Source organism: Polyodon spathula, chromosome 4, assembly GCF_017654505.1.
Source record: "Polyodon spathula isolate WHYD16114869_AA chromosome 4, ASM1765450v1, whole genome shotgun sequence".
Taxonomy (NCBI): Eukaryota; Metazoa; Chordata; class Actinopteri; order Acipenseriformes; family Polyodontidae; genus Polyodon; species Polyodon spathula.
This window is the reverse complement of record NC_054537.1, coordinates 69,599,334-69,612,172: the sequence shown is the minus strand read 5'-3', so window position 1 is coordinate 69,612,172 and position 12,839 is coordinate 69,599,334. Positions and strand designations below refer to the sequence as shown.

The window sequence follows — 12,839 nt, the reverse complement described above, 5'->3', positions numbered from 1 at the left end:
ATAAAAAATAACACTCTCCTCGATGAACCAGCTTTTCAATAGCCCTTCACTTTTTCAAACCCATCCCCCTTACCTCAAAAACAAAGCTCCAGTGCCAAAGCAGCAAACAACCCAGGTCAGCAGGTTAGCAAACTTCAGATACAGCCAGTGAAAATGTACAGTAGGACATTCTTTCAAGGAAGTGCAAATAACATTAAGTAAGGGAGAAAAAGCACTAAACAATACTCTCTGCAAACTGGCTTTCAAGTTAACCAAAAACCACATTATAAAAGTTTTGCATTACACTCAAGATTTTCTTTCCATTGATGTATTCCTACTCAAACTTCCAGTAAAGGGTTGCATTTCAGATCGGGTTTCAAGACAGCAGATGTAATAATAGATAAAAAGACAAATATATAAAATAAGCTGCAAAAAGGAGACACCATGAGGATTCTTGTACTGAAGATCTTTTAAACACACACACACACACACATATACGCACACACAAACATACATACATGCATACACACATACACACACACATATATAATCTTAAAATGTGCTGGAATATAGAATCGGTATTATACTGGCAAACCTTAAAACATACAATTTGTGCAACTAAGTTTTATGTATGAGCTTTATATTCATCATTTCATTTTTTTTTCTGCAATTATGAACTTGAGGCTCTTGTATAGATTTAACAGTGGGACCTACTGTAATTAACATAGTATCTTGTGCTAAACCCCAACCTTCTGCCGACAGAACAAACAGTGTATTCAAACAGACAGTGTTAACACACATCCACCACAGGTGTAAGAAACAGAATTTGAGCCATAGTACATTGAAAAAGCAGATCACCATGACCTACTTAGAAAAAAATAGAAGGCAGTGTGCAAACAAGAGCATCTGCATTTCATCCTGCCATGCAATTGTAATTTTCAATACAGCGAAGGCTGTATGTTGGCACAGTTTGTTTAATGCTGGCTAATCCATGGAAAAGTGGGAGGCTGAAAGGCTTAGCAAATCAAGAGAAACCGACTTCCACTTTAAAATGTGGAATACTTTTGCGCATGCATTGTCTGTGACTTTTTATTAATAAAATAAGCATTTATTATTTACACCACAGGAGCTTACATCATTGGGTACAGCGCAGAAACGATCTGTACAATATGGAATGTAAAAAATGTGAATTACTCTTCAGTTTTAAATTGTGTGTATGTCCATTTTTGACTTTTCTTAAATATATGAATTAAATATCATGACGGCATTTGATAACCAGAATCGACTGACTACGAGACAGAGGTTGCTTTGATTGTGGCTTTGTATGATTGCACCAAGACGCCAACTCAGTGAAAGCCTATGCTTTATTTCTCAATGTACCTGGGAGACATCAATCCTTTATTTTGTTCCAGAAATGCAACTGTGACTATGTCAGAAGGAAATATTCAATCTTGAAAGTATTAATTTTGATTGGAATATGGCAAGCTGCACTCAGATGCACACAGCAAAAGGAAATGACAGGTAAGATATCAACTTGTGCCTAATATGAAACGTATGTTATAATTATACATATAAAAACCGCCAGGTGCCGCCCACTTCTCCTAGCAGGGACTTTCTAGGATCTCTGGGCTGGGTAGTTTCCCCCATCGCCATCTGCCTGTACTTTCCCTCACCAAATTGTCAGGCAGAGTATTAACAGCCATGTGCGGATTGACTGGGGCGGGCACTGCCTCCCTCCAGCTCCCCTATAAAAAAGGGGCTGTGAGCAGGACCTTGAGGTTAGCCTGGAGAAGAAGGAACCGTTACAAGAATCTGGATTGTTTAAACTGGTTATTTTGTTTGATTTATTTGTGTGAGAATAAACCAAGTGTTTACTTTAAGCAACTCTGTTTTGTGTCCTTCTTGACATCGCTACATTGGTGTTTGAAGTGGGGTGTTTAGACCAGTCAAGAAGGAACCTGGAGAGGAGTCAGATCTGCCCTCACTGGAAAGATGGGGACCACTGGCCGAACAGGCAGATGGCAGACCCCGGGAGCGCATCCGAAGGGGGACCAGCAGTGGCAATCCCAGGACACCACATTGTGGCGGGCGGAGCGCTGTAAAGACCCCCCAGTTCAATGTGAAAGTGGACCGGGAAGCATTCCATGCCCAGTTCAATCTGGTGGCCCGTCTGGAAAGATGGACCAAGGAGGTGCTGGCCAGGGACAAGTTTGTAGAGGCCATCGGGACCGGAGAACCGAGGGTGCAGGTGCAATTCATCCGGCCCCACAGCCTCTGGGAAGCAGTGGAACTGGTGTACGACAGGGAGGTGGTCTGGGCCACGGAGTGGCGGGAACCCACGGGACGGGGTCCACCACGAGTCCGGACAGCGCAGCCACAGATAGAGGAGGCTGTGCCATGTGAGGGGCCATCTGACTGGTTCCCCGAGGTCATTGCTCTTCTCAGGGCGGTAGCGACCCAGAGCTCGGGAGTCAGTCCGCAACCACCCCTCTTGTGCTGGAGATGTGGACAGCCTGGCCAGCGGCGTGCAGAATGTCCAGACAGTCATCGTGCTGTGAATGCCAGCAACCTTCGGCCAGCGTCAGGAAACACCCAGGTGTCTGCTTAACTTGGGGAAAACGGACCCCGCAAAGAAACCCCACCACAGCGGAGCAGGGTCCCCCAGTGATGGTGGTCTGGAGGACCACTATGGAAGACCATTGCCATGTTAGGGTCTCTGTGGAGGGAATGACCTGTACCGCCTTGGTGGATATCGATTCAACAGTAACCATCGTGCGGTCAGACATCTTCAAAAGGTGTCAAGGGAGGCCGTGGCTGATGGAGAGAACCACTGCCCTACAAAAAGGCTATCCGACTACTTCACCTCGACAGGAGCAGCCTCCTGCTGAATTCCTGTCCCCAGCTGCCGCCACCTGTTCCTTGGCTCCAAAGAGGGGAGGAAGTGGCGCGTCACAGCAACTGCAGTGTGGCAATGCAATTGTAAGGGGCTTTGCCCAGAGCAACGAAGCCGGCTCTGGGAGCTGTCCACCACAGCTTCGCCACCAAAGCGGAGCAAGTTGGGCAAACACACCTGGTCCAGCACAATATTGACACGGGGGGGACGCCGTACCGATAAAACTGCAACCTCGCCGGATGCCACTGGCTCAGCAACTGGAGGCGGAAAAGATTCTGCAGGGAATGGTGGACACTGGCTTGGTGGAGCTTTCTGAAAGCCCTTGGATAGCCCCGATAGTCATGGTGCATAAAAAAATGTCAAGTGGAGGTTTTGTGCTGACTACCGGCGGCTGAACGGGGTGACTAGAAAGGACTCTTACCCTCTTCCCCGCATTGACGAGTCCCTGGACCTGGTGGCTGCATCGTCCTGATACACATCCCTAGACCTGCAAAGTGGCTACTGGCAGGTCGACCTTACCCCTGAAGCCCAGCCAAAGACTGCCTTTTCCACTGGGCAGGGTCTGTGTCAGTTCCGTGTGATGCCATTTGGACTTTGCAATGCCCCTGCTACTTTTGAATGGCTGATGGAAAGAACCCTGGCTGACATTCCCCAGCAGCACTGCCTGTCTATGTGGACGCATCTGCTTGTCAACCCTGCTGCCTGCCTGCCGGAGTACCCCACCAGCGGACTCTCCCAGTCTGACAGCTACCCTGCAAGGAGCTCTTATACCAAGGCCACAGAGGGTGAGAACCAGACCCCGTTGTTTCCGTTGATTGAGGAGCATCTTGGGACAACAAGGGGTAGAAGGGGGGCTGCGTAATGCCTGGTCCCTCCTAGCAAGGACTTTCCAGAATCTCTGGGCTTGGGAGTTTCCCATCACCATCTGCCTGTACTTTCCCTCAGCAACTGTCAGGCATGGTATTAACAGCCATGTGCGGAATGGCTGGGGCAGGCACTGCCTCCCTCCAGCTCCCCTATAAAAAGGGTCTGTGAGCAGGACCTCAGGGTTAGCCTGGAGAAGAAGGAACGGTTACAAGAACCTGGATTGTTTAAACTGGTTATTTTGTTTGATTTATTTGTGTGAGAATAAAACCAAGTGTTTACTTTAAGCAACTCTGTTTTGTGTCCTTCGCTACTACTCATATATTATATATATATATATATATATATATATATATATAGATAGATAGATAGATAGATAGATAGATAGATAGATAGATAGATAGATAGATAGATAGATAGATAGATAGATATTTTACTTTTAAAATACAAAATATTGCGGTTTTACAGGTTTGTACCAGTTTACACAATAATGTTCAATGGAACTGAGTCTGTATTTACAATATTTGATCCTGGATGCAGGCACAGAGCCAGCTGGCAGATGTGTACGCTCCTCCATAGAGTACAATGCAGCCATCATACCGGAAGTAGTGTTATATTTTCTTTTTATGTAGTATTAGAAACAAATGATGTTGGATTTACAGTTTTGTATGTATATGTACATATCAGTTTCTTTTGAAACTTAGATTTTATTACATTTATTCACTGTTTGTCTTCATGCTTTAAATGCCCTCAAATAGCCTTTTATGCTTAATTTTCCATTTAAATAGTGTTTTTGCGATGCAAGTGTTAGATATGATGTTCTTGAACAAAACTTTTGAGTTGTATCCGGAAGCACATCTTTCATTTTCACAATTAAATAGTTTAAAAATGTATGGGTCAAAATGACCCACGTGGCGGTTCTAGATAGTTAAAAAATCTAGTGGTTCAAGTTTTAATGTAAAGGACTTCTAAAATGGCAGCTGTGTGTCCTCCCTCTCCTCAAAACATATTTTTTGTAAAGTATAAAAGAAATGCAATGGAGAGTTTGTGTCCAGGTGATAGCACATCAAACATGATAAATAACTGATACATACTCTAGCCTGCTCCAGCTTGATGCCAGTTACAACACAACCAATATTGGATGAAAGTACCTATGCAACAACTGCAAACGTAATCTAAACAGAGATGCCATTTTTGTTTCTATGTAATAAAGTATTTCACATTCAATTAACTAATCTAACAGCAATATTTCCAGGAAACCACCAGGGGGGTGCGTGTTTGTCATAACTGTAATGCTACATGCCACTAGATGCATTCATTTTCATATTTCACCAATTCATTTTCCTTATGATTTGAAATGCTTCCAGGTACGTAAAAATTCTCAAAATCCATATAAAAACATATCCGTATGCATTGGTAAATTGAAATCTGTATTTCAGATTTTTCGGCCGACACCTGGTGGTAGTGCAGGCATAAAAACTAAAATACAAAAAGTCTGCAAGTGCTTGTTTGTGCCCACCTAATGCCCCATAAATCAGACGCAAACGCCCATTGCCATAGCGTTTGTGCCTTGGTCTGTGGTAACAATTGGACTCCAAGTGTGACACATATATTCCCATATTTGGGTACTCTTAAAGTAGAACTTATCACAAATGGATCAGCTGTTTAAGATATATTTAAATCTCCCAAGTGTGACTTAAATACAGACAGATGCCTGCACTGTACATCTGTTGCTGGGGGACACACAGCCATGAGGATTATGTCTGTGCACTAATCAGAAATACATTATGTAATCCATATCGATTTCCTCTAATGTAGGCTAAACATTAATACATTCTCATAATCAGACATGCCGACTTTGTCCATGAACATTTCTAATGGTTTAAATAAATAAATAAAATCAACCAAGCTGGAATTTAGGGATCTTTGGAAATTTGCCAGTTTTGTTCTAAACTTGTGCGACACATTTAAAAAAAAAAAAAAAGAATTCCAGTTAGGGTGCTAAGTTACCAACATTATTAAAAAAAAAAAAAAACAGCATTCCTACAAAACTATTTCTTAGTTACTTTTTTTTTTTTTTTTTTTTTAAAAATCATTCAGAACTGGGCCAAGATTTAAAGAACTGACATTTAAGAGGGCAACGCGAAGCCCCAGGCAAGAAAAGTGGGGCTAGATGCATTAGGGCATTGCACTCAAAAGTACGTAGGGGTTTGTGCCAGGATTTTTTAAATGAGGGTCAATATAATAATATGATCCCCTACCAAAATACTAAGAGGACATTTACAACTCATACCGCTGTAGATAATATACAAAGATACATCAATCTTACAGTTTTACCAATCCATAATGCTATGGTTTAACTGGATAGTAATCCCTTATATGCAATTTGACATTCACAGCCAACATTCATGAACATAGCACTTGTATTTTAATGAGAGAGCGCATGCACAGGCAATGGTATACAGCACACTGCATATCCTTGAATACACACCACCAGAATATTTACTAAGTATGCAAATTCCACACAAGAGTACATTTAGTTTATATTTAGAACTATTCCAAAAATGTTTTCAGCATAATGGAGACTTAAGCAAAGTAACTGCAGTAGCCTATTCATTCATTTAGTTCTTCCAATACTCGCATTGTCTATTTTGACACTATTTTCCAGTAGCCTTGGCTGTAATTGGCAACTTAATTGTGCCTTCTAGCATGAGTACTTTGTTTCTGACCACATCAACCACTGTGCCTGATTGTGTGGGGTCGTAGCAAAGATATCCATGGTGTCAAATATCTAACCCCTGCTAATGTTTTTACCATAAAGCAGAAAGACCTACAGCAGTCTTGAACTGAGTCTTTCTTATTCCACCCCACTACATCTGCAATACAAAATAAAACCTTTCAGCATCACTACTGGGACAAGCGTTCTCAATACTGTATAGTAAAAACGTAATTGAGAAAGACGGGCACCTCTGCACCCCAAGTCGCTGGAGAGATGCATCCCCAGAGGTGTGTAATAAAACCTGATATGGCTGAAAACTGTAGTCTTATTTACAGCCCTGTTAAGATGAACCTATCCAGTGTTTTACTTACCCAGAACTACTATACTGAAACAACAACTACTCCGATCTGAAATCAATCGTGTCACCACTGTTAGGCTTTCCAAGCAGCAATATTGCCTTTCTTTTTCAAGTTAATACTTATGTAATGTTGCACTAGTGTACACAATAGTTAATGATCAAATTTACCCTAAAAATAAATAATATATTATCCAACTGTACTGTGTGTAATTGAAAAGGAGAACATCATTTTATATGCTGCAATTGAAATATCAACAATGTTTATATAAAATAAATAAATAAACTCTAAGCCATAAAGCCTTGTCTTAAATCACTCAAGTAATGTATTTCAACTGTAGTCTATGCTGCCAACAGCAAGAGAAAAGTTATTCATTTTAAACCTTGGATAGTGTAGACTTTCCTGGTTGAGCCCCCCCCCCCCCCCTTAACTTTAGCTTGATAAGATACACAAAAAAAGCTTATCTGCATTGCTTTTACTGATACATGGGTAACCCACGGGGTCAGGCAGTTGTTTGTAAACTGCATGCCAATATATTGTGAGCTGCACAAAGATCATTTTATCATGACATGACAGTTATTCGTCTGATCCTTTTGATGAAGTTCAGAAACATCAAGGTCCTGCATTCATGTCAGATACTGCATCTTTTCTTCAAACCTAATCTAATGATATGGTCCTTCCGGAAGTGTGTTATAAAAAAAAAAAAAAGAAAGACAAGCTCTCCAACTTCTATATCCCCACGTACACCATGCTATAGATTTCACTGCATTAACCGAACGGCGATGTCTGCTGCAGAGTGCCAGTGCAAAACCGCTGATTCAGCAACACCAATGCAAACATACTGGGTTTCCAGAAAACAGCAGAATTCCAACAACTTTAAATGTGACACCAGTAATACATCAAGATTTATTTCGAAACGTACTTGCCAGTCCCATATATCAGTGTGCTATTTTAAGATTATTATTATTATTATTATTATTATTATATTATTATTATTATAATATTGGTGTATTGCAGTGTAAATATTAGTCTTTGATGGGGGAGTCCATTTGGAAAAGCTTTGGCTTCAGTACTTGCAATCATGCAGCACTAGTAAAAACGTCTTACCCCACCCCAAGCAAATCTTTATTCAAAGATCTAAATAAAAGTGCAATTAAATATGTGCGTTTTTAAAAGCTAGCTAGGTCATACACAGTTGAAGCTAATGTCCACTCACTTGCATGCAACATTTTATTATTAGTACAATGTGGCAGAGTTCTAAAAAAATACGTGAAACATAAAATAAAACCAGTGTTCTACCTCTTGGCCGGTAATTATTGGTTGGGGGTTCTTATAATAGAGGTATACCCCCCCCCCCCCCCCCCCCCCCCCACACACACACACACACCACACACACACACACACACACACACAAAATAAAAGATACTTTTTAAAAAAAAAACTAAACATTAAAGAGGTGGGAAAAACATTCCACCCAATTTAAATGCAGGAAATAACTGACTAACAAAATAGCCACTTGCTGAACAGCATTTGGGAACCCAAGAAGGTGTGTAGACTAGCCGCTAGCCAATGACACATTAATTTCCCCAACAACACACCAAGCTCTAAACACTGTTAGCTTCTAAAGTTCGGCAAATCGTTCCGTCAAAATAAACACCAACAGAAAAAGACAAATCCAGCTAAAAAAAAAAAACAAAAACAAAAAAAACAATTTTAAAACATTGTGTGTTGGGTTTAGACATTGCTAACTGCCATGAACCTTATTTATTATTAATCCTTCCAAGTTTAAAACAAAAATTTCAAAGTATAAGCTTTCAAGTAACAGGTACACGCACTGCACGTATCTAGATAGCGTTCTTTTGCCTTGAATTTAGTATACAGGATGTGCATATACATTAACTTGCACCACCACACAACAAGCTAAATAACCCCTGCCTAACCAAACTTTATTATTATTATTATTATTATTATTATTATTTATTAGTAGTAGTAGTAGTAGTAGTAGTAGTAGTAACTGCAACTCCATGGATTTGACTATAACTGAATCAAATAAAGCCCGCCGCTTAAGCTAAAAAAAAACATTACCTCACAGACAGACGTCTCCTGGAAAGAACACACTTTTCTTAAGGAAAGGTAATTCTGGATCACTGCAAGGCTCCAGCTGAAATCCCCGAACAGAATTAAACGTCCCTGCTGAACTCTTTCTTTCAGGTTCCTGCACTGCACATTCTCCGTTCAGAACGCAGGCTCCAGGCTCTCCCCTCAGCTGACTAATCAACACACGAGAAACTCCACCTACCCTGCCGCCACCGCCCCCTATTCACGCATTACTGACGATCTATCACAAACTCCACCCACCGATGGCTCGAACTCCTTAACCTGTTAACTTAAGTGCCTGAAAGCGACCTTCCCGTCGCTTTTCTCCCCACCATGAAACTACTGGTCCAGCGCTTTCTCGCGTGAAACTATTGATACCGCAACCAGTAGTGACGTTTTGAATATCACATTTACACGTGCAGTTCAAATTATTAAACAGCATATTGTGCTGTTCAAAATGTTAAAACTTTGTAAAGGTGGCTTGGTAACCCATTTGGGTAAGAGGTTCAAGTTCAATATGGTTTGTTTTTATTTTATGCCTGTTACATCACTTTACACTTATTAAAGCACCAAAAATGATCAGTTACTTATTTCAGCATACTGAAACCAAATTATTTACATAAATACATGTAAACATAGGCATAGTTCTAAATCAGTTACAGTAAATGTTACCATAACTAATTTATATTATTATTATTATTATTATTATTATTATTATTATTATTATTATTATTATTATTATTTATTATTATTATACCATTCAGTAACTATAAAGATTATGCACATATTTTAAACACACGTTTATTTGAGACTGATTTCAAACAGTTTATACAGAATTTGTTTTTATGTATTATTTTCAGTTCAGTTTTACAATCTCTGACAGCACAGTTTGATGATGGGTTCACGTACCATCCAATGTTTTGCTTCTTAAAACTGCCACATAAACAAGTCTGAGTTGTCATGGCCGTTTCCCCTGCTCATAAACAACTGCCTTATCCTACATTTATAGTATAGGCGTAATCTGCAGACAGCAGGATTTACATTTAGCAGTCTAAATATAACTAGCATTTCTCTGTGTTGTGTTTTTTATGTAGCGTGACAAGAACCATTGCTGTCACCTGTAAAGCAACTTGTTCAGCTTTCTAATTAAGAACATTGTAAGGAAAATAAAACTTTACAAAACTAGAATCAAACAGCACATGTACTTAATTTACTGTTATGGTATGTTAAATGTACCAGTTTTGTAACAGGTTTATTTTTCATTCACAAAATTGGCGCAAATAAGTTACACAATACATACGTGTTTTTACAAAGTTTACAAAGTTTTGTATACATAGTCCATTTGCATATATATATATATATATATATATATATATATATATATATATATATATATATATATATATATATATATATATATATAAACCAACGTAAAACCAACGTTCAAACCTGTATTTTGGACATGTTCCTTACAATTATTTACTGTATAATAAAAAAAGACATATTTTTTTTGTCCACATAAGGTTCGTCAAATCACTAGCCAATAGGTGAATCTAGATTCCTGTGCTTGTATTTAATAATAATCTGATCATAAGTAATATCTGATTATTGTAAAATATACTTTTGGAGGTGATGTGGCTAGGAATGAGCACAGTATAGATATACATTAAGGTGTTTTAAATAGCAATCTTTTGGATATTTAAATCCTCTTCCAGTGGATTTAAATATCCGCAAGATTGTTATTTTGTACACACACTTTTAACTGTTTCTTTATGATAGGAGTAATCGTCACTCAGTTGCTAACATTTCTCCGTCTCTCCTCAGTGGTAATTTCTTAATGGAGGGTTCTTTGCTAGATTCGAAGTAAGTCATTAGTGCTTATGAATTGTGGATACGGATCTAGATCTTTAACTGAAGTGAAAGTGCAAGAAGTAAGGGTCGTCCCTTCCCCCAATTTACTTTGTAAAATATAAATGAGTTAACGTTCATACTGGGAAATGCCTATGGTGGTGTTTTTGTTACTTAACCAATATTTAGTATTTTGGAGCGTGAACGTTACAGAACATTCAGGTAAGTGGGTTCAAATGTAGAAATTGCCTTGGTTATCTTTCAATTTGCCACCGCATGTTGAAGGTAATTTTTACAAAGTTTTGTATACATAGTCCATCTGCATACACAGTCCAATTTTGCAAGCACTTCTGAAAATATTGTTCATTTCTCTCATGTTTTGTTATATACATACTGTGTGTAGAAACTTCATTATCTAAACAATATTGGTATAGATAGATTAATAAACTCATACATTTAGCTACTTTAATTAAATACAACTTTTAGATGTTACACATATCTATTTTTAAGTAGTAAAACTTGTACTTAGTAGAAGTGTTATTTTGTGTGTGTGTGTGTGTGTGTGTGTGTGTGTGTGTGTGTGTGTGTGTGTTGGAAAGGTAACTAGACACAAACAAGTAATCCGTGATAATTCGGAATGTGCGCGACAAGAAATTAATCTGTTTCTCTAGTTATTTTTTTAAAATCTTCATGGCAATGCATGAAGCTCTCCTCACGATATTCAGAGTCGTGCTTTTCCTAATTACTAGGCAGGCACAGACACTTAAATATCCCCTCCCCTACAATTACTATGAATTGAATAATCTTTTCTTTTTTTCCTAAATCAGAACAGCACAGCAACGCTCTGGCAGAAACATCATGAGGAAAACTGTCACGACTTGACCATGTGAACTGCGTCAATGTTACGTAGAATATGCAGGAAGGGCTCACAGATATACAAACAAGAAAAGTTACTGCTTTTATTGAAACAAAAAAAAAATGAAAATGTTTTACTTGAATATTATTTGTAGTTCATTGGGACTATTTTGTTGTGGAAGGTTACACCACAAATGTTAATACATTTTTAGAAACTATATAGATTTCTCCTTTATTTTTTATAAAATGTTTATAAATCCATTTTATAAAAGCAACAGAGCACTTGAGGTAATGGCTTGTGTTGGATATTTTCACTTTCTTGGTTTCGTTGCCACAAGAGGCAATTAAGCAATAAGGCCCCCTCCTGCCTTATTGCTTAAATGCATTATAAAATAGAACAATTATGTACACAGTGAATAAAAGAGATATAACAATGGCTGATATGCATATTAGGATAATAATGGCCAAATCTTACATTTACTACTTATTGAGGCTTTTTCAAAAGTAGTACATTAATATATACAGTAGCCAGTGCTACATATTAGACTGCTTTGGGCCTAGTTGGGTTGTATTTTTACTTGTAACTGCCTTTCTCTTTCATACTATGTAAAACAATGAATACAATGCAATATTGGAACCTAATGTACTGTACTCAGAAGTATTGCAAACCCCATGCAACAAAAAAGGAAGTTAAACACTGTTAAAAATTTACTTTGAAGGCCACTCAAAAAAAAAAGTTAGAAAATACAGTGTGAATCCATGTATTCTGCATTGGCCTTGGTCATTATTTAACCTCTTCACCCTTGAGAAACAAATAAATAAATAAAGAATTCAATTGTAGGCTACTTTGTATACCGTAAAGATGTATTCAGGGTAAACTCCATGCCATCCCTTAGGGGTACCAGAAATTAACTTGGATTCTCAATGATTCCAACTGAGTCAAGAATACATTCCATATACAGTGAAATATCATCTCTGAAATCTGAAGCTGTAACACAGTAGTCAATTTCAATTAGCATGTAACAGGTGTTCAATCAGCATTACCTCAGGAGAGCCAGATTAGGCCCATTTTTTATTTCCAGATATAACGTTAATGGTAACTGGTAACATTAAAAAAAAAAAAAAAAAAAAAAAAGTTCTTCCTGTACTATCTTTGAAAAAAAAAAGTTCAAACGCTTGTCTACGGCAAAGATATTTCAAGATGCAGTGTTCACGTTAGGATTCCTTC

General features: G+C 38.5%; 1 protein-coding gene across 2 annotated transcripts in view; it reads right to left on the bottom strand.

Annotated features, from left to right (window-relative positions):
- LOC121314797 (growth factor receptor-bound protein 10-like) overlaps positions 1-9,060 on the bottom strand; it is a 156,687-nt gene extending 147,627 nt beyond the window's left edge. The window contains exon 1 of one of the 2 annotated variants that reach the window (XM_041248481.1): positions 8,897-9,060. The gene's annotated coding sequence lies outside the window, so the exon portion shown is untranslated. The remainder of the gene's footprint in view (positions 1-8,896) is intronic. The other variant, XM_041248479.1, reaches the window with a different exon arrangement.
- Positions 9,061-12,839: the final 3,779 nt, after the last annotated feature.